A 23087-nucleotide genomic window follows, 5' to 3' on the forward strand; every position below is an offset into this window, starting at 1 on the left:
TTTGCTAATGGCTTTTATGTCCCTTACTTTCCTTTTTTAGGGAGGTGATTGTCCAAAGTTTGGCATGACAGTCATAATTGTAGCCCATATCTTCAGATCAACTTAACCAGAGCTAAGAATTGAGCTCTCTGGTAGAAACCAGGTTGGCCATTTACTTGCAAATGAACAGTTTAGTGAAAATTGGTGAAAAAGATTATTAAATCCTTTGGCCCCTTCTCTGCACTCTATCAATATCCTTTCTTCTCTTTTGAAAGGTTCTTTCACTATCAGTGTATTTATAGGGGTTTGTGTTCATATTAATCTTGTTCCTTTCTTATTTGTATTCCATAATGTGTGTTGGATTTTCTTGTTTTTAACTGCGTGTTTTTGTGCTTGTAATACTTTATGCTTCTTGACGATCTGTGAAATATCTGATTTTGTGCAATTCCTGCCTTTTTTCCCCATTGGAAAAAATTACTCTTTTAACTTATTTTTGCTGTCTTTTCACTGATTCATCTGAATTTGTTTGCCTTCTTGAAGTTAGTTGTTTTATTTTGCTGTTTATTTCTTCCCTTTTATAGGAATATGAGCTCTGTAAATTATTCATCCGTGTCACCCAAGTTGCCTTCCACCCACTGTGACGTTCTTGACCAACTAGTTCCTTGGGGTGAATGTCCACCTCTAGAGTAGCCGTTCCTCCATTTTTTCTTTCTAGCTCTTGTTCAACTCAAAATATAAAATATATGTGAAACTGTATAACCTTTAAAAAAATTACAGTTTTTTTGAAAACTGATCAGTGTTTTTGAAGACTGCTGGCCATTATGCCTTTTCCTGTATTTTTTTCCCAATGTCTTTCCTTTTAGTTAGGATGCCATTTTCCCACCAAAACTTGTGCTTTGCCTGGTTTGGCTAGCTTCTGTCTGGCAAAAATAATAATAAACTTCATCCCACCATTGCTAAGATTAATTTATTTTTTCAATGTTTATTATCATGACCTGTCAAAATTGTTCTGCTGCATACTGAGAGCAGGGCCATACATTTGTCTGTCAAGGATTCTCCTAAGGAGGGATATAGTGCCATTACAGCAGTTAACAGCTTAGTAGCAATGGTGGTAGCAACATCTGTCAGGTGGTGCTGGATCATGAATCCTGTTTTATGAAACTGGCCAGTATAACTTGTTTAGAAACCACCAGAAATGCTCCTTCAAGAATTTTGATAGTAGTGGAAAAGTTATTGTCTGTGGTATATATAACATATTTTATAGAGGTGTTTCTAGTACCTCCCAGGGACATATCTTAGTGTCAAGACCAGTAGACAATTTTGTGAAAATTCTCATGTATGAAAATGAGTTGCTTTCTCCTGTAATTTGAATGTGAAGGTTGTTGTCTGTAATGGCATCCAGTGACTGGCAGTGACACAGAGCTATCACAACAGTGTTGTCTTTGGTGACGCTTCATGTGTCTATTCTGTATTCCAGTAACATCTCTCAACTCTTAGGTGCTGTGAGAAAGACAGAAATTTTCATTCTTTTTGGCTCTACTGCCAAGGTCACTGATTTCCTTGGGTATTGCTTCTTATCAGTCCACTGGGAGCAGGGAAAAGTGAGTCAAGCGCTCATTTCACATGAGGCACCAGACAGCCATCAGATGGCCTGGGAGAATCTCCATTACTCATTTCAGCAGCTGTTTCATACCTGCTCAAACATTTATAGATGGTCCCCGTACCGTTAGCTAGTGGTTGGTTTTCGAACATGATGGAAACTATTTGGCCTGTGCTGTGATTTCCTGGCAATGCTGTGAGAAATGAAAATGGTGAATTTTATCACCAGCGTCCCTCATGAGCCTTTAACCAACAGCTCTGACGTCTGAGTATGCAAGCAGTGGATCATTGCATAAAAGAGGAATGATCTGAGCCTGGTGCCAGGCTCTGACCTAAAGCTGAAGAGAACAGTATGCCATTATCTTCCCCTGGAGCTGTGTAGTCCTGCTCAAGAATTTACTCTGACATTTGTCCTGTCTCTATAGATTAAGCAGTTTGCAGTTTGCTGCAGTCTCACTATCAGAGAGTAATGTGCTTTGTTTTTTTGGTTTTTTTCTTCTTTACTTTCAACCTTTATTGCTATCTAGTAATGTAGCAATAATTTATTTACAATATATTTCCTCATGTGCTTTATATATCTTGTAATATAAACACAATTGAAAATATACTTTAAATGATTGATGTTGCAGTACAAATAGAAAAATAAAATGGCTTTGGTCTCAAAAAGTAATGAAGTAGCTGATTTAATACAGTGTAAGTCTTCAGTGGGATTATATGGCATGGTAAGCCTTGTAGTACCAAAGAAAACAATAAAAAGCATTATAAATATATAAACTCCACAACTATTGTAGGTGTTCAGGTGTTAAAAATAAAGACGCTGCAATTTTGTTTATTTCCTTGATAAATAATGTTTATGTGTATGCAAAATCATAGCTTCAAAACAATAGTCTCACCTGTGAATTAAGGTGTTTTCACAGTATGGTTAACACTTTTATTTTAGAATTGTAGTGCCCAATTAGCTGGAGGCATTATAGTTTGAATATTGACATTTACTATATCAGTGTTTTTTAAAACCATATATTCATTACACATGGACTCTGTCTCATATCTTACTGAATTAAAAAAAAAAAAAAGGGCTAGACCGTGGAATTCTCAGTTGTGATATGGTATCTGTATAACATCATACCCTACATTCTATTTTTAGCTGTTTAATTATCACCTGTTGAATATATTTACATATAATTCTTTCCTGGTAATACAGCTGAAGCAGTCTTTAGATCCATAGAGCATGTATAGAATCGGGAATAAAGGGAGACGAGTGTTTCTTCTTTTAGAGCAGGTTGCTATTTCAGTAGAATCTGAGAGTCTTCATGAAGGTCTTCATTATCTATCATAAGATTTTTTTAAGTGTCTCACATGTTCTTTCTCAGGTCAAGAGAAAAATACATGAAAAGCTTTGATTTTTCTCCCTCCTTCCCCACCTCAACCCAAAATTAGTTTTCACTGAGTCAGGCTATTGTCACTGATATCCCATTTTAGACCATTCTTTGTCTTTCATGTTGGACATTCCTTTTACAACCTTTGTATGCACAGCTTTTGCCACAGCAGTGTGTCATATAACAGGTGCAGTTCAAAACTAAAGAAAAAGAAATATTTCCAAATTGAGTAAAAGAAAGAATTATATTACTGATATATATAGTTTTGCAGTCTTTCCCTTAAAAGGAAAAAGCCTGAGGAAAACTTTCTAAGAGAATGAGATGCATGTGGGAAATTTGAGATATTTATTTAATGCTGTTTTCCTTTTGGAGGAACCTCTGTTCAGTCAGTAGTTACAGCCATGCTTGCAGAGCATGCTAGCTTCCATATTACAATGCTCCCTTTCTATGTAGATTTTATGGTTAATTTCTTGTGTTGGTTTGTGCATTCTTTAGAGGATAATTATTAAGCAGATTCAAAGGTGGTGACAGCTGCATTGTCTCTCTGTTGATTGCAGCAGCTAGTTTGTGAAATTTGCAGACCAAATATGTCCTGAAAGTATTGTTTGCTTGCTGCAATACATCTTGCTGCTAGTATTTCTTATTTAGAACTGTATGCAAAGTAGGGAGTGACTAGAAAGCAACTATTACAATAGTAGAAATACCACATGTATTATAGCTGGCAAAGCATTTTTTAATGTGCATAAGATGTACTTCAAGGGTCATATTCAGAAATTTATTATCCAACTATATTCAACATTGGTTTTTTTTTCCCCTTTGTATTTGTCCAATCATGAATGAAAGAAGATTATAGGAGATCAGAGAGTGGCTGAACAGTATACTTTGTCAGGTATTTGCTATTTCACTCTAGTAGCTATTTGTTATTTGTCATGCGATTTGTCAAAGTTTTCAAATTCCCGATCTTTCAAATTTTTCTCAATTTAAATTTTATTTGCTATTAAAGAAGATGTCTTTGAACATTCCATTGACTGAAGAGCTCTGTATTTTCCTTTTTGTTACAGGTCTGCTATGTGAACTGACACTTAATGTAATCTAAGTAAGCACTCTCAATGCTTTCAAAAAAGATGATCCATTTAATTCAATTCATATTGGGACAAAAAAAAGGCTGATAAAATTAGAAGCTGCATTTGAAAATCTTTTTGCAATTTTAGTCTCTGAAATTACTATCTTGTATTTGGGGTTTTGTCATAGTGCAAGTACTTACCAATCCTTTTATCTGACTAGGTATTTGAAGTTAGGGGAAGGAAAAAGACCATAGATGTTCTGTTCTTTGCTGTTTCTTTTGAATTTGCTTCTTGTACTTGGTCAGTGGAAGAATGACTATGACCTTAGTCTTGCTGTAGTAATATGGTCTGTAAAAGAAGTGCAAAATTGCCCTCTTTGTCTGGGAGTCCCTGTTGGACACTACCTTTTTGTGATTGAAAGTTTTTTATCTGTGGGACAACCTGGATGAAATTTTCCCTAGAAAGTCTGAGACTCAAGTGGTCTAATTAAAACCAGGATTTATTAAAAGCACAGAAGCTGCTCAAGATTAGAAGGAAAAAAATGTTTTGCATAGCATATGTAGCCTGACACTCTGCAAAGTTCATCTTGATAGGTCTCCCTAGAGTTCAGTTACAATGAATAAAAATACTTTACATTTGTAGAAAAACCTTTTTTCTTTCACTTCTCGGACTTTTTTTTTTTAAGGCAGCTTAGTTGCAGAAATCTTTCCTGTCAAGGGACTCAGCCTTTCTTTTTCTTATATTCCGCTCTGCGCTTGTGACCTTTTCTGTTGTTATTCTTTTTCAAATTGTTGTATCAACTCACTATGAATGTATTTATGCCTTCCAAAGAGAGGTCACTCTCTTCCTAATGACAGAATTCAGCATCCTTTAGAGACTCTTGTTCAAAGTAGTTGAACAACAGCTATGAGCTGGCATCTGGTCATGTCTGAAGTTAGGGTTGTCTCTGACAACTCAGTGGTCTTGATCAGTGAGTGAAAGAGTCTTATAGCAGAGTCAGTTGTGGATCAAACCCTTGTTGCTAAATGACAGCATTTTTAATCCTATTATTCACTATTGCCAGTCGGGCTACTTTTCTTTGGCAGCAGGAGGTCACTGAAAAAAAACATGTCCATAAGAATTATTGCTATTTTATGCATTCTAAAATTGGTTAAAGGAATCCAGATATGGCAGGATGTTACAAGACCCTTTTTTCCCCCTATTTCAACCACAATGGCTTCAGAAAACCTATGAAGTGATGCTGTTTGACTAAAAGCTGTGGTATAATTACCAGCTGTATAAAACTGGAGAAAAGGATATGGAATTTTTTTTTAAAATCCAAATTCACTCACTTTGAAAACACATTTCTTCCTGGCTTTTTGGGGAAATGTTCAATTTGATTGTTTATACAACATATGCGCAAAATGCTTTTTCCTTGTCTCAGGACTACTCTTTATAGGAAAGAAGTATTATTTCTTAAACCACAAATCTCAGAACTCAGCAGACAAAGCAAAAACCGCAATTTGTATCTTGAAAAATTAGTCCAGTTTTAATAAAATAGAAGAAAATAAGCAAACAGCAATACCATAACAGCAGCATTAGTGTTTTATTTCTGATTGAGATGAGTATCTTTGAGCCATTTTTCATCTGTAAAGCAAAGTATCATATCTCAGCTCTTTCTCACATAGCACTGTTAAATATATTTAGCATTTACATACAGTTCATGTGAGCTCAGTAGTTCGTAATTGGTGGTGGGTCCATCTTAATGGCATGGAATAAATCCACAGAACAGTGTGGATTTCACATATATAAATACTGCTGGATCTACTCTGTGCACTGTACTCCTTGTGCTGGGATCAACAGGAACAAAGACAGCAGCAGGAATTGTCAAGCAAAGGAAATAAGCTGATCCCATTGAGGTTAAGATTATTGCCATCTTTCTCAAGAGAATATAAAAAAGTTAGGGACCACTGACTTAGCTCATAGGTATCCAACTGACTGAGCCCTGGACTATAATTAAAATGCTCCTAGGTAGAAGGAGAGATGCAGTGTGTCCAACCTATGTTCACAGTATTGTTCTCTATATAAGAATGATTGTCTCTCATTAGAACTGAACTTTAAAAAAAAAACCCAGTTGAATCGAAAATCAGGTGTTCATGGTAGTGGTCTCTGATTGTTGTAGGAGTTATTTAAAAAAAAAATCCATGTTCCTTTCGCTTCACTTTATAATGACTTTCTATCTATCTTTGTTTTTTTAATATGTATGGCGTTGGTAATCACTTTACTAAGCACTGAGCTGCACCTAAGGCTCATTTTACTGAACTTCTAATTTTATACCTTAGGATAGATCTTATTTTGAAATTTCTTGGCTATTTTTAAACAAGTAGGTAACTAACTTCTCTATAATTGTCACTACAATAGTCTGCTTTCAGCCCTGTAATCTGAAATAAATTTGCAATCTAGGTTGCAACTTTTTTTTTTTACATGACCCACTCATAATGGCATTTGGGGGTAAACAGTTTATTGACAGATACACCTGTCAATGTTACTTTCCTATATAATTATAGATTAGAAAATAAGCTTTTTTTTGAGGACTAGACACAGCTATTTTAAAAAAACATACAGTGTTAGACATGGCACGACAACTGAACCAGGAGCAGAAAATAATAAGTGCAAAGGTAAAAGAGAGGCTTTAAATAGTTTTCTTCAAATAAATATGGGAAGAGGAAAGAAAGATAAATGGAATTTATTTGAGCTGAGAGACCAAGAACAGAGGAGTGTACATTAGCCAGATTAACTTCAGAATGTAATATTTTTTTATTTAATTCTTAAAGGCATATCTTCCACCACAGAAGTAATTCAGAACTAATTTAGAGTCAGTGGACAGTTTCAACTACTTTGAATGAGTTAAACAAAACCTAAGATTATCTATGCTGCTACCAGAAGGAAAGTCATATGTTCGATCCAGTGAATTCCTATATTGAATGGAAAGAAATGCCTGTTTAAGGCTCTTCCTGAAAAAGAAGTGACGGTGATCTAAATGACATTGACATTTAAATCAATTTACATAGATTGGACAAGTTTCACATGTATACATTTGAATCTATTGCAACTGATCTAGAGGAAATAAGTTTATAATGTGGTCACTTGCCTATTTCATGCCATTTATTTATAGACACCACAATGTGATTTTGTATGTTCAGTGAGGAAGTGAGGGACAAGTCTATTATATTCCTCTAGGAAGAGGGTGTAGGAGGCATGAAAAATAATTGTCAGAGGGTAGATTCATGTTGTCTTATTGGTCATGTCTAACAACTCTCACTTAGAAGTGTTACTGGTTTGGTGCTTTTCAGTGTCCTAAGAGGAGGGACTGCTGGATTGAGGGAGCAGCCCCAAGAGAAGTGTGAAAAAATCAGCAGCAAGGAAGAGGCTGAGGTGGAGGGAGCACAAGTCTTATGAAGACTGAGAGAGTTGGGATTATTTAGCCTGGGGTAAAGAAGGAAACCTGATTGCTCTCTACAACTACCTGAAAGGAGGCTGTAGTGAGGTGGGGTCGGTCTCTGCCCCCAGGTAGCAAGTGACAGGACAACAGGAAATGGCCTCAAGTTGCATCACGGAGGTTTAGATTAGATATTGGGAAAAAATTCTTTATTGAAAAGATTTTCAACCACTTGAACAGGCTGTTTAGAGAAGTGGTAGAGCCACCATCCCTGGAAGTGTTCAAAACCCATGTGGATAGAGCAGCGGAGGACATGGGTTAATGTTGAAGGTGTTGGTGCTACTCCATTGATGGCTTAGATTGATGATTTTAGAGGTCTTTTCCAACCTTAACTATTCTGTGGTTCTATGTATATGCTATAATAGACTAGGACTAGCATGTAATTCCTAATAGTGGAGCCTTAGTTACATTTTGAAATGTGGGAATGTTGAATTTTTCACAGACTACTGGAAGTGTTCTTTGGAGAAAAAAAAGCATGGGAGAGAATGGGAAAGTTTTTGAAGAATGATTGCCTGAAGGTTGAATGGAAGGATGAGACCAAGTGCCAGTGCATGTAGATTGATTTGTGTTGAGGTTAACCTGTTATGAACTGGTAACTTTGATATTGCATGTTTACTTGACATCCTGTTAAGAAACAATACAGTTTCCTGCAGAGCGTAATTCAGAAATTTGAAGCTAGATATTTAAGAATCTAACAGTGAGACAGTATCTCTGAAGGTCTAGATGTCACATATCAAAAAGTGATACACAATGTCTCATTTGATGTTCATTGTCATTCATGCAATTTTGATGAACTCTTACATATTTTAGTGAATGTTCATGTAGTGTGGTCAGTGGAGAAGTGTGAAGTATTCATGAATATATATGCATATTTAATAACTACTCCCAAACGTTATCTTCCTCTTCTGGCAATTTGTACATTCTAACTCCCATACTTGTGAAACAAATTGTGTAAGATTTGGCAGTCAGAGAGACTTGCCAGAACAGAAGACAGTTCTGGAGGCTGGATAGAATACTTTATGTTTTCAATGCACAAATGTGCACACTCCACTCTGAAAAATGCACAGCCAAAATTTCTTTAGACTCATCCATGGGAAATTTTTCTTTTTTGTCATCAATCTGGTAATAATCTTCTGTACTTTTTTTCACAGAAATCTTCTTAGCTAGATCCTGTGAAGTAACTGTTTTGTGCCAAACACCTGTACAGAGGGACCCTAAAACTAGTTATTCAGTCCAAAAAGATCTCTTTTAGGTCAAGAAGTGATTTTCCTAAGGTATAAAGTCAAATCTGTTGCCCTAAAATTGTCACTATTTTTTTGTTTAATAAGAAAGTAATGCCATTGAGAAGAGTAGAAAATGCTCTTTGACACTATTTTTCAATTTCAGATACTTTTGTTTTATAAAATAAAGATGCATGGGCTGATGAAGAGAATACAAAGTTAATTTTCTGCATTTCAGTTTTCTCACATTTCAGCTTAGCCTTTCCATAAGAAATTAAATAAAAACTGAGTTTATATACAGGTTATTGTGGTATTATTATTATTATAAGGATCTATCAAAATCACTTGTCTCAAAGATGTGTCATTATAGCAGCACTTCACATGCAACTATTTGCCAAAACAAACTTGAAAACATTATTCTGACTAGGAAAATTTGGTTCATTATAGCAGCAGTTTGAGGCATTTTCTGTAATTACTTCTCCTCCAATGATGTTTAGGTTCCAGAGGGAGACTTGCAATGCTTGATAAACCTTAAAGAGAAATGACAACATGGTTTCAAATGGTACCTTGAAGAAAAAGCTGCTAGAACATGTCTTAGGAACATGGAAATCTTTTGTTTTCCTTCACTGTGTTGCTTAAGATGGCTAGAAAGTGGACAACCAAATCTTACAGAATTCTATTGATTGTGTTAAATGTTTGGGATGTTTAAGCATAAATACATATTTTAAAATATCAGAAGCAGGATTCTGAATTAAACACTTGATATTAAATGATTTTGGTTTTTTTCTGTTAAGTCTTTGCATGACAGAGACAGAGGGAAATGGAACCGATATTTTTCATTTTGTATGATGTGCTGATTTACTAGGACAAATCCTCTTTTCTCTATAGATGCACATATGGCAGAAGGAAGCAAAATAAATCTGGTTCCTCTTTGTAGAATGGAACAGGATGTGGAAAGCTTATGGTACAGTGTAAGAGGACTGAGCCTTTCACATTAGGGACATATGCTTGAAGGGGATCCATCTGTACTCCGTGCAGACGTGTTATCAGGGCTCTGTGACTGCACTGGGCAGGAGCCAAGGCTGCTGCTGCTGCTGCTGTCAGGGGCTCCAGCCTCCTCCCAGCGGGGGCTTTGAGTGAGTGAGGCTTCTGCACCCCCTTGAGGGCTCCTTTGTCATACTGACCTTCTTCAAATCAATGTTTAGTTCACTCTGTGTTTTCAGAAAATGATTTTTTAAAAATTTGTCCTCTGATACTTGCTGTGGAAAAAATCAAAATATCCATTCTTGACATGAGATCAAATGCCTCCTAGGAATATATTTTCATGGGTGAATTTTGAACCTCTTCATAGTAGAGCATTTTAATGGAAACTAGAAACAGAGCTGTTAGTTTAGTGTGCAGTCATAATGTGTTTTCTGAGCTGAATAGCATGCACAGTGCAGAGCTTTAAACTTAAGTGACAGGTAAATAGGAACACAGGAACGTTTCTTACTCTTGAACTTCTCTGTCCTTAAGCCTTTACTTAGCATGATGTTATTAACACTTTATTTTAATGGAAAATTGTTGGAGTCTGGGTAAATAGAAAAGTTATTCAAATTCAAAAATACTAAATTGCATGAAATAGCTTCCATTCACTGACTGTAAATGTCTTTGGTCAAGGGTCTTTTAAGGTAGTTTGAATCAAATTCAAAGCACACAGTTGCTGATTAAATATAATCTTTTCATTATGGGAAAAAGAAGGTTTATATTTCTTGTTACTAGGTCATCTTGCTTTTATTTAATTTCCTTCTATTTTGCTTGCCCATGTTGTCATTGCCAGACCCAAGCAATTGCTGTAGCAGAGCAGTTATAATAACACAGGAAAAGAAATTCAATCATACTTGTATGTAAACTGCAGAACTGACATGGTTTATTTTGACTAGCTGCTTCCCTGCTGCTTTCCAGGCATTGATAATACACTTCCATGTATTATCAGAACTGCCACAGCTGAGGTCAGTATGGATTAAACTTCACTACGCTATAGTAATAGTATGAGATTGCTCTTTCAGTGCACTGAAATAAATGTTTTCATTACTTCCTTAAAATAAATGCATTTTGTGCCTTGAAGGTAAGCAAACCCATAAAACTATTGTTAGAAGTCTTCACCACAAGTAAATATTTTCTTCTTCTTAGTGAAATATTTTTACCTTTTTATTTGCCACAGTTTCTGTCCTATGCTACTCTTAATGCCAATAAGCACATTTTTTTCAGGGCCAAAATCATATTTCAAAATCAATTTCTTGCTGTAGACTCAACAGCTCACTATTTGTGTAGGCACAAACTGTCCTACTTTCCATGTGCTGTGCTCCTAGTCCAGCCTTATTCTTCGACTGGAGTTTTGGGGACTGTCTCCCACTGTGGAGAGAGACACAGACAGACAGACTCACTCCAGCCACATTCCCATTCTATTCTAGTCCTAATTGCCCCAGAAAGGAAACCTGGGTGCCAGAGAAGACATCTGCATGCCACCAACTGTAGATGGTCAGGAGAGCAGAACTTCAGGACCATTGCAGAGGCCATCTCTTCTGTTCTAGGTGTGGTGGTCAGGTTGTCATATTCTGTCATATCAGAATATGAGAAGGCATAATGAGCACACCAAATATGTCTCTGTGTCTGATAATAAACCAGTTAAAAATAAACTCTTCAAATACTGACTAGAAATAGGATACGTGTGGCTCTACATCTGTAATATAGGCTGAGAAGATTGTTTCCCTACCTGATGAGGAAAAAAGAAAGCAGTTGATTATACTCACAGATGCCCTCAATTCCACCTTCCAGCATGGTCTGGAATTCTGTGTTGTAGTAGGCATAGCCACCCTGCTTGAGGCAGAAAGCATTTTTCCCAGTGGTTTCTTTAAGTAAAAAGCATCCTGTCCTTTTTCCGTGTTTCTGGCACAAAAAAAATTTTGGTTTTGCAGTATTCACGAGAAATCTGTGTGTTTGTGTTGATGTGGTGGTGGTGGTGTTAATCATTGTTCAATTTTCTTTTCATGTCCTGCATAGCCAAATCACTCTAGTCAGAGACTATAAGCCCTTCAAGCAGGTAAAAGCTTATGTTTTCTGTGTTGAATGGTTTATACAGTGTTGGCAAATATTGCAAATAAGGAATAACTAAGTATACATTATAAAAAACAAATGGATCTTTGCGGTGATTTAATTTTACATGGGCAATACAGAAGTGGCTAACTGGGTGTAAGTCAGTCCAATTGAGAAAATGTATAAAAGGTATGTCGGAATAAAAATAGTGAAGTAATGTTCTCTTTAGAATAATACTAAGGGAGACAAAATATATATGTATTTTAAAGATAACAAAGTGATAAACCACAGAAGTGATAGAGACTAAATCTTAATAATTTGTTTTCAAGTTCTTTGGTGAATAATATTTTGTCTATTTTAGTCCTATGAAGTCTTTAATATGTCTTGGGAACCCTGCAATTACAGTTGAACAAAACATTCAGTCACTATCTGACTCTGATTATATATCATTACTAGGAGTTTAATACCTAACTCTTATTCATAGTGATGATGAGAGGAAAAATGCCCACCAGTTTTGGTCTTGTGATTTGAAAGGAATTGTAATTTGTTTGTCTGAACACTTCCATGAGCTGGCCTTCATGAATCATCAGCTTTTTAGTCTTTGCATGGCTGCAGCAAATTCCTGATTTTTCTTTTTTACCTTTTTCTCCTTGTTTCCTTTTTCTCTTCCATGCCCTTGTCCTTATCTTTTCCTTGTCACATGAGACGACAAAGAATCTTTAAGCTTATTTTCTTTTACATGCAAACTATTCAGTTTATCCTTAAATTTAATAGGAGCTTTTTATGATCCTGAGAAGGTTCTACTTTCCTATACAAGTTTGCTATCTCAAAAGGAATTCAAACAGAAACTGAAATACAATTGTCTTTATATTGGTATCTATATATTTATTTAACTAATATAATGTGTACATATGTATGTATATGTAATTTGATATGGCATTCACACATTTACTGAACATTTCTAGGGATAGTTGGGTATATCTCTCAGGTCACCCTGTGGTTTTGCACACTGCAGCCTAAAGCTACCCAAACAGAACAGCTCAGATTTTGCTTGGGTCAGGGAACCAGAGAGATGAGGCCAGTATCATTATTCCCTTTCCCTTAGCAAAGGGGGTCTGTTAAGAGCTGACTAGAGAGTACCAACATGCTGGGGTTTTTTTGCTAATCTAAAGGCCCACTTAAAAATCTCTGTGGGTTATAAAAGCAGATTGGTTGATCTCTTGGTGAGGTAGTTGAATCCATGACTTCCTGAATGTTTAGAGAAAAGGAGAATGTGACAGAGAGCCATTGATTTAGGTATAGATAGGTATTGAGTCTATCGTGTTAAATAAAATATCCTGCAAGTCATCTACAGGATCAGTTTATAAATAGAGGAATGATTCTGGAAACCACTCAAATGCTGTCACTACTGGAATATGTTATATTTACCTCAATACTTCAAGCTACTAAAATTGTTGTAGTGCTATAATGATGCAGTGGGGTAATGTGCTATATCCTTTTTTTCCAAAGCTTTGGGAAGAGTAGTTAACATGCAGATAAACAAGTCAAGTTCTTTATTGCCCTTTATTTAATATCTAGCAAAAATTAAATAAATTTCAGTGAGATTTTTTTATCTTACACAGACATTCACTTAGAAATACATAGCAAGTTATCTCAAGAAAAGCACTTAGTATTCCTTATTGGCATATGAATATAATTAATAGAACTAAGCAAGCGAAAAAAATGACATTTCAATAACTGTCCAATGCACCATGGTCTTTTATTTGCAGCTATTTTGATCAAACTTGGGTCTGACAAAGCGTAAAAATAAAGTCTATAAGTAGGAATTGTTATTATTTTATATTTGGATGCCAAGTAGTCTTGTAATAGTTGCAGTCACTTAGAAATATAGAATATTCTCAGCTGGAAGTATCATCAAATCCAACTCCTGATTCTGCACAAGACACCTCAAGAGTCACCCCATGTGCCTGAGGGCCTTGCCCAGACGCTTCTTGCACTCTGTCAGGCTGGTGCTGTGACCACTTCCCTGGGGAGCCTGTTCCAGTGCCCAAACACCCTCTGGGTGAAGATAATTTTCTTAATATCCAACTTGAGCTGACGCTGGCGCAACTTCAGGCCATTCCCTTGGATCCTGTCACTGGTCACCACAGAGCAGAGATCAGTGCCTGCCCCTCCTCTTCCCCTCATGAGGAAGTTGTAACTGCAATGAGGTCTCCTCTTAGTCTCCACTTTTTGGGACTGAACAGACCAAGTGACCTCAGCTGCTCCTCCTACAGCTTACCCTCAGGGCCTACACTATCTTTGTAGCCCTTTGTAGCTCCTTTGGACACTCCAATAGCTTAATATCTTATATTGTGGCTCCCAAAACTGCAAACAGCATTCAAGGTAGGGGCCACACAACAGCAGAGTATAGTGGGACAACGAAAACCGCTTTTGTATGTTGAGGGTGGCTATGCTTTTAATTTGTTGCATTAATCTAGTTGAAAGGTGCAACTAATATTTTACCTTTTAACTATTTATACATGCTTTTTTCATAATTTCTGTGTATATGTAAATGTAATATTTGTAAAGGAATACTGATGTCACTGGAGGCTGTATTTATTTATTCACAGCATCACCAGTGTTAGATTGTGTGTATGTTTGCCTTGATCTGTTGGGTGCATCCTTGAGGGTGGTTTAATTTTTGCAAGTGCTTTATTAGTAGCCTGTCTGATAGAGCAAAGAGCCCAAATATTGCTTGATCTTGACAAGGAACCATATGCATTAATAACAACTTTATTCCCTTATGCAATCAGTGGGCGTCTTTCAGTTAGTAACAACTTGCCAAAGAGAACATAATGGCAGAGGTTGTGTTCATGTGTCCATGTATCATTCCACTGTTATTGTGAGATTTAAGCTTTTGTAACTGTTGTGTGGTGCAGGCCAAGGAATAAAATTGTTGTCAGTCTTGCATGTCACATTAATTTGTGATACACTGAATTAAAAATAGCTGACCCATGGTAGCACATGTATGACTCCATACAATACATGCTAAATTTTCCTAATCCTGAAAAGAAAATTATGTTAATTGGGGTATACACTGTAGAAAAAGAACAGGAATGTAATAAAAAGGTAGCTGGAGTAGGGTTAAAGATGGTAAAAAATATCCACACTGACAAGTGTGAGCATATCAATGATGTTGATTAGAATAAACAATGTGCTCTGTGAGATTGATGTCTGCACATATTATATTTGTATAATTCATGTCCATTTCCTTCAGATTGAAAACTGAAATGGCACATGGTGAAATATGGACATTTCAACATTAATATTGAACATTAGCATCTTCAATATCCAATCAAATCATATTGAAGATAGTATAAAAAAGAAACTGTTTAAATCAATGTCATTCTGGAAATTATCTCTGCTAGGTCCCTAAAAATATTATTTTAAATAATGTTACTTCTTTCTTTTAGAAGAGTCATAATCATAAATGCTTACTTGTCAAGAAACAAGCAGAAATTGTGACTCTCCTTGACAAACTCCAAAGGGATGTCCTCACTGATTTGAAAATTACTGATTGCAAGAGGAAATGGTCACTAATGAAAGTAGTGGGTTAACAATCTGTTTTTGCAGTACATAAATATATCATAAATATATGACTGTATACTATTTTTTTTCCTACAAGTCTAAGTTCAAAGTCAGAACCAGAAGAGCACCCCTATGTCACACACGATATTATTTTTTCTTCAATTGATGTTAATTAGAATTTAAAAAAAAAGGCAAAAACATTAGTGGTCCAGTGAAAGTTTATATTATATTGCTGTTTATTTGTTTGCTTGAAAGCACAGGACAGGTTAGTACTGCTTTTGCAGGACCATGTTCAGATGTACAGTGTCTATACTACTGCTGAGTGCTCATTCTCAGCAGAGATTGATTTCACTGGGCAGACAAGTATAACTTCTCATCAGTGATGATAAAGGTTTTGCAGTTTGCCAATGTGATTAGATTACAGGAAGATACTACGGTACCTCTGACTTGCAGTATGTAAATGTCTAAAAATACATGGGAAGTGTACAGTGGTGACTCAGGAGTGATAGTTGTATCTAGTTCATTATTTGTGTGTTTGCTACATGAGATGCCAGCTGTATGAAACTCGCTTCCACTTCTCAAAATGGAGAATATTTCAGCTGATTTTCTCTTATCTGAGAATCTAGCAGATGAACTGCTATTTGATGAAATAACCAGATATTCTTCCTTAAGTTCCTGTCTGAATAGAGCATTTAGAGAAGCTGAAACTGTGCTCATCAAATAACACTATCTGCATTTCTGAGGAAGTGATGAGAATGAATACAATTTGGTACTATCACAAAGTGTGTTGATCAGTAATGTTCTGGCATTTCTAGGGCAATAATAGGAAGTTTGCTCCCCACAAATGTAGGAAAAGGAAGCTAAATAAACCCTTTGCTTCACAAAAATCTGTCCCTGGCTGTGTCTAGGATCAACATCATATACTTCAAAAAATTCTCAAATTTTCTCCTGTAATAGGTTAGGTTTTTGGGGGGTTTTTGTCTTGTTGTTTATGAGGACTTTTCTTTGGAAATTAATACAATGTTTGTCTAATCCCAGGATAAATATGTTTTCTGTAATTTCTAACATTTTCTATCCTCACAGTGCTAAAATAAAGCAATAAACACTTTCCACTTTTTGCTTCAATTTCTGCCCCCTAGTGTATATAATATCATATAGTCTTCTGGTTTTGCTTTGTCAGATAAACCTAATTCCATTAGTTGTTTTTTGTGAAATTAGTGTAACTTTCAGTCTCACTATTACCTTTATTACCTTTCCTTTTCATGTGTTCTAAATTGCCTCAGAATGGATGGCTGGATGTGTATGTGGTATCAAAGTGGTTTCTGTTTTTTACTGCAAATAGGTTACACAGGTGTATTTCACAGCTGCAACATGGTGATGACTTGTAGTCACCTTGACAGACAATTATGTCACATTTTATTCTGCTGCTTTTTTGTTCTTTTGGGATTTATGTTCACCTTGCATAGGTGTGAAAGGAAGAATTTAATTTTTTGCTCTGATTTTAGGACAAGACTGCAAATGTGTAGTTTATAGAACGTAATAAAAAAGCCTGGTACATCTTTAAGAGCAAACAAACTGGTAACTGATGAGGTTTTAAACCCAACTATTTTAATAATCTGTATAATATTTTAAGGACATATATTTTAGCAATGTAGACTTTTAACATTCGTAATTTTTCTATTGAAAAATTCTTAAGGGCACATGTGCACCTTTTTTTTTCTCTATTGAAAGAAACACTTGTGATAGGCTCTTGTTTTTATGTTGTACTGGATCTAGCCTTCCTTAAAAAGTACATATAGTTTTTCTCTTTGCCGCTCACATCTGTGGAAAATGTCTTGAATACTCATCTATAGAAGCTAGAGCCATGAAAATATTGTTAAATCTATAATTGACCAATTAGAGGTAAATTGCCAGTCAGTCTGTGACTAGGTTGGCTTAATAAAGGGTATAATGATACAGAGATTTTATTTCTTAATTTTCTACATAAATAAAATAATATTTTTTAAAAGTAAGTATTGTCTTAAAGCAGTAACACAGTACACAAATGTAGTCCAGAACTTAATTTTAATATCTGTTCAGTGCCTGTTGACTTGCACACAAACGACATAATTGTGTTTGCACTGAGAGTGCTATATGTATGTAGAACAGGTTTTCCTTAAGTTATTTTTGAAATTTGCCTGACTTTGAACAATGCTGTTTTCCTTCAAATGTTCACTTGGACCCTGTCAACTGCAACCAGAACATTTAGATGTCACACATGAACTGAAACCCATGACTCATCTTAGAATTGCTTAGCTCGGTAACTTCCTGCTTTTTAAAAGCCTTTTACAATTTTCTGGTGACATGCAGGTGCTGGAATAGTGTTCCCAGTCTATTGAAAATAGTCTTGCATTTCACTGTCACCTTGTTCAGACTCCTTAAAGTAACCTGCAGCCCTAACTCTTCTCTTCAGTTCCTGCACCCCTTGCACCCCTGTTGCTGCCCCAGCTGAGCCCCAAGGTTTCATAAGTGACTTGCATGTGCTCTCTGTATCTTTAAAAGTTTTCATTTTTTATTGTTTGTATCTGAGGTCTGAGTGTTAGGGAGAGTGGCTGTAGGAAGGATCCCGTCTGGGATTCCAGAAGTTTCTCTTCCTGGCATATCAGTTGTTTTTAAGATTTAAGGAAAATCTTTGAGTTTTAGAGAATTCAAGCTGAGTCAGCCTGCAGCCACCCAGGTCACAAAACTCAGAAGGTTTTCCCCTGCTGTCCAGCCCCTTTAATACTACATACATGCTAACCTGATGGTTCTTGTATCTATTTAGAGGACCTATAAAATGTAGAGCAGTAGTCTGCTTGCTGCAATATAGCAGAGACAGCACTGACATGATCTAAGTGACAAAGTAGGACAACCATTTTTGGAGCAATATTCTGAGTGGGTATGAGAGGAACAAGATTGCATTTGCTAAGGGCAGAGAAACTGATGCTGCAGCAAATGAGACATGCGATGCTGAGTGTGCAGTTGGGAGTTTTAAATGTGTGAATTTCCGGAGATAACATAAGTAGAGAATAGAATATATCAAAAAGAGGTTTCTTTGAAGAAAATACCCAAACTTTATCACACTTGAGGGTGAAGGAGGTAATAGACAAGGGCTGTATGATCAAGCAAACAGGGCACAGCAGCAGGACTGGAGAAGCAAGGGTGTCTTGAGAAGATCAAGTGTGTTGAACATTTTTGGGAAAGTGGTGGATTTAGAGAGGAGCTGCAGTGTGGTTCAGCAAGGAAATGACAAATATGTGAGGAGGTTAGGAAGAAGATTATTCAATTAACATAGAAATTAAAGCTAAGGCAATAGAAGAAGAGTATATAGAAACAAGAACTGAAAAGGGAGCTGATAGTGAACAGTTGAACATAAGTACATGGGCATAAGTACATGGGTGTAAGTGCATGGAAGAGACAGAAAAAAGAAAGGAAGTTACTGCTCTGCCATTCCAGAAGAAGAGATAATGGGTACAAGAAGTGATTTAGAGAAGAAGATCAACATAACTTCCTCACCATCTGTTCTGACAGTGGTAAGGCAAGTAAAGTTATATCTCACTCTGAGGTCTGTGTCTTTATAATTGATAAGGATTTAGAAAAAATAAAATATGTAAATGCTCTGGATAGCTGTCAGGTAGCACAACTGCAGCAGAGGTGTTATTCAGAGGTTATGGTATCAGGAATAAGTTGGATGAAGAAGGGCATGTTTAGAGGAGGTATTACTGGAGCTTGAAGGAGAATGAGAGATCTAGATGTGTTCTAAAGAAGGATTAAGAGAATGGATCACAGTGTCATGGTGGAAAAGTAGTGGAAACCATGGAAATGTGAGGGTACTTTAGGGAAATAGAGGGTCAGTGGGTAGAAAGGAGAATCTAGAGTGGGTCTCATTAAAGGCATGTGATTTGTGCTTTTTTGCTGAATGGGTATATGTTCTGTTTAGCAAGGAACTTGTAAATACTTTTAAGTTTCCAGAAAAGAGTGACATTCCATTACATTTGCATACATGATTTAACATCCTAATGTAAGGTATAAAACAATATGTAAAATGAGCACTATGCATTGATTGGTTTTAATAATGTCAGCCTTGTCTACTGCAAAGGCTACATCTGAAATAGCACTACTAGAATCACTTTGTAAACAGTATGATCTCCACTTCTGAATGCCCACTAATTTGACGTTTGTATTGTATGAAAGAGGTAGTATTAGGTGTTATCTATCAGAATTGGAACAGGTAAATGCTGCTTGTGAACTGATGTACTTACTAAATATGATGAGCGTCTCGGGTAATAAATGACATTGTAATAGTTAATATGGTTTAATGGTGAATATTCCTAAAGAATCACAAGCGGAAGAAAAAGTAGTAAATTAGGCAAATTAGATAAAAAGACTCCCTTTACAAACCTATAATAATGATAAATGCTGAGTCTCAAGCCAAGTAGATTTTTGTTAGAAATGTTTATGACAGACTAATTTTTTATGGCATCTTAGAATATCCTGAGTCAGAAGGGACCCACAAGAATCATCAAAGGCCTACTCATTTGTTCCCTTGAACATCACAGTATCACAAGTGTGGGTTTTCTGATTAAAATGTTAGTGTTTTGGTATTTAGGACTTAATCCTTTTCTCTTCTTTTACAAGGCAAAGAGATCTAGATGATTAGAAAGGGAAGAATAGTATTTAGATGTAATTACTCAAGAAAATTAATTTAAATTGTGTAGGAGGTAATCCTTGAGTCATCACTGTCTTGTTTTGATAAAGATATTGGTTCTGTGCATAGATACCGCTTTCAGTTTTTTCACTTATTTTTACTATATTAAATACAAACCTTTGAAAACATCCAGAAACATTATACACTGTGGTAAAAGATTTAGAGTTATTTTTCTTTATTTTTAACCTTTAAGTGTTTATTCCCCAATCACCAGTATGATTAATACAGACTTACATTAAATTCATTATCAGAAATTAGATGAGTAAACTGAAGAAGCCATATATTTTCCTCAATCCTACAGAAGTACACACCGTTATTAAAATAATAAAAAAGTGAACCAACAATGAACAATGCATAAATACTAGCTGAAAACAAGAAAGGAATATGTGTAGAGTTTTAGTCTGATAAAGGTGACATTTTAAAGTTGGTGAAATGGTGAAAATAGCAGTGATGTTTCTTAGTTGTAGCAGTCCTTACATTTCTTTCACCAGAATAGTACTGCATATAAAAGTAACCAGAGATCCTCAGGATAAAAATTGTTTTTGAACCCTTTGTTTAAGAAGCTTAAATATAGGAAAAATTAATAGCATTTTCTTTCTTTGAGTTGTGTCTTGTAGGACATGGCCTTAGGCCTGAATCCAAAGCAGCTCACATTTAATATGTTGCAGGGATCAAATGTCTTACCAGTCGTGGTGATGGTATTCCATCAGACCCTTTAATGTGATTTTATCTGAAACAGACCCTGTAATTGGCATTCTTGTATTCAATATTCTAGCCTCTGCAATATACCCAATCTCAAGGGTATGCAAAGAACAAATAAGAACTTACATTTCCTTTGCTTCTCTGTCTGAATGTCACTAATATTTGTTCTTTTTAGTAAATTCACACATTAATACATTTCAAGGATTTGAATTAAGTACAGAGTAGGCTAACAAAGATTATTGTTTTCCTTGGTCACTATTATATATATTATGAATTTAACTGACAAAGTACTTTCTGAAAACCTTTTTGGTTTCCCTCAGAGTTTATGAGAGATTTCTTTGTTCTCACTTTCTTCTTCTTAATCACAGTGTTTCTACCTGTTTTTGATTGTTTTTAAAATTGATTCAATGATTTTTCATTGATTTGATCTTAAAAATTCACTTACAGCTTTTAGTGAGCATGCCCAAATTTGTGATTCAGGAGTAATTTGATTTCCATAGAACATTTATTTATATATTAATTGCTATTAGTGCAGTGATTATTACCCATGAATAGAAAAAGCAGTAATTTTTGGAAAACACCAAGGTTAGGTTAAAGCTCAAGTAGCAACAAGTTTCTTAAAATTATATTTCATTTTTTATTTCCTTTCTGATCTGTTGAATATTCACCAAGAGAGTTATAATTTAAACTATGTGATATGTAGCTGAATATGTTAGCCAAATTAATTTAATTCTGGGTATTGTATGCAAGTGACATAGAAGGACAATACCAATATATTCACTGTGAAACTGGTAATCTGAATAAATATAAAAAATAGTAGTAAGCCTGAATGTATGACTTAATCATAAGTCTCTTGATATTGTCTTAGAATTTTGATGCTTTTAGATGAACTTTACATATAAACAAATGCATGACTGATCTTATTAGAGCTGCCTAATGAATCTGCTGTATACTATGAAATTTTTGCCAAGACATTTAGAAATTCAATTAACTAATACAAAGGTGTAATGACAGAAGGTATTTTGCAGAAAAAGAATATATTTGTTTTATAAAAATCTATTCTTAAAGGCATTGGTGAAAACAGGTTTTCTTTGAGATGTTTTACTTGATATGTTATTGGACGACAATAAAACATCTGTACCACACTTACTGTAATAGTGAAGAAATAATTCCTCTACTTTTGACTAACATGCAAGTCTGTGGTTTCAAATGCTGTAACACATTGCTGTGTTTTAATTAGGTTTCAAAAATTAATTAGTTGTCATTTGCTTGTCCATAAATTTTTCAGGTAGATCCCCATGAGGTCTAAAACTCTCTTCTTTGTAACAGACAGCATTTAAGAGTATCTCTATGTCCTTTCATGGAAGTCTGCATCAGGACCAATATGATTTATTTTTATCAAAATTTGTTTTGAAAGATGCCTTTCAGTTTCTGAATACAAAGGTAAACATCCTAGGAAAAAAAAATCCCTATACCCTATACCATAATCATTAAAATTCATGAGCTGGTTGGTTACACTTCAAATCTTGAGCCGCATTTGAAGAATATAAGTTACAGTTCAATAGTTATTTACAGTTTCTCTTGTTATAGCCATTAGGATTTTAAATGAGGACTACAGGCTTGGTTTTGGCTTGGCTTAATGAGGGGAAGTTTTTGCAACATTTATTTCAATGGGAGCTAAACCAAGTACTCTAACTTATTTTGTATTAGCTTGCTCTGTCCTAGAAAAGAATACCTTCTTAGTTTGATTTTTTCTGGAAACAAGCAAATTGTCCTTCTTATGTAGCATTAAAAATAAAAACCTTCTTATTTGGAATTGAGTAGCCAAAGCTCACAATATGTAAGGAGTCTGTAATTTCATGCTGTTTGACTTTTGGTTTTTTTTAAGAGTAGCTAATTTCTCAGGAATAGAAGTAAAATTCCCATTGTCATTCCTCTTGATCCCTTTATAATTAATGAAACAGAAGATAATTTTTCTTTTTATTATTGCTAATTATGTTTTTCTGTGCATTCTGGTAATTTTATATGCTGTTGAAAATATTTTCAAATTGAAAATTCAGTTTTGAATATTTTCAGTATTATAAAATAATTTTTGGTGTTTGTTAATTTCTAGTGTTTAATTTCCTGTTAATTTTCTTTTGTTTCCCAGTCTACCTAGCAGAATCTCATTGTACCTCAAAATTAGAAAAAAGCTAAATTGAATGTAGGTTCTCATTAAATAGCATCTTTGTGAAGAGGAAAAATACAAGCAGTTGCCATATGTGGAAAGAAAAAAAAAAGAAATAGACTTAATGCAGT

At 35.3% G+C, this 23087-nt stretch overlaps 1 protein-coding gene across 2 annotated transcripts in view; it reads left to right on the forward strand.

Moving 5' to 3' along the window:
* The window catches only part of IMMP2L (inner mitochondrial membrane peptidase subunit 2), a 397695-nt gene that overhangs the window by 219435 nt on the left and 155173 nt on the right, over nt 1-23087 (forward strand). The window lies entirely within an intron of this gene.

This window comes from Passer montanus, unplaced genomic scaffold (assembly GCF_014805655.1).
Source record: "Passer montanus isolate IOZ18808 unplaced genomic scaffold, ASM1480565v1 scaffold6, whole genome shotgun sequence".
NCBI lineage: Eukaryota > Metazoa > Chordata > Aves > Passeriformes > Passeridae > Passer > Passer montanus.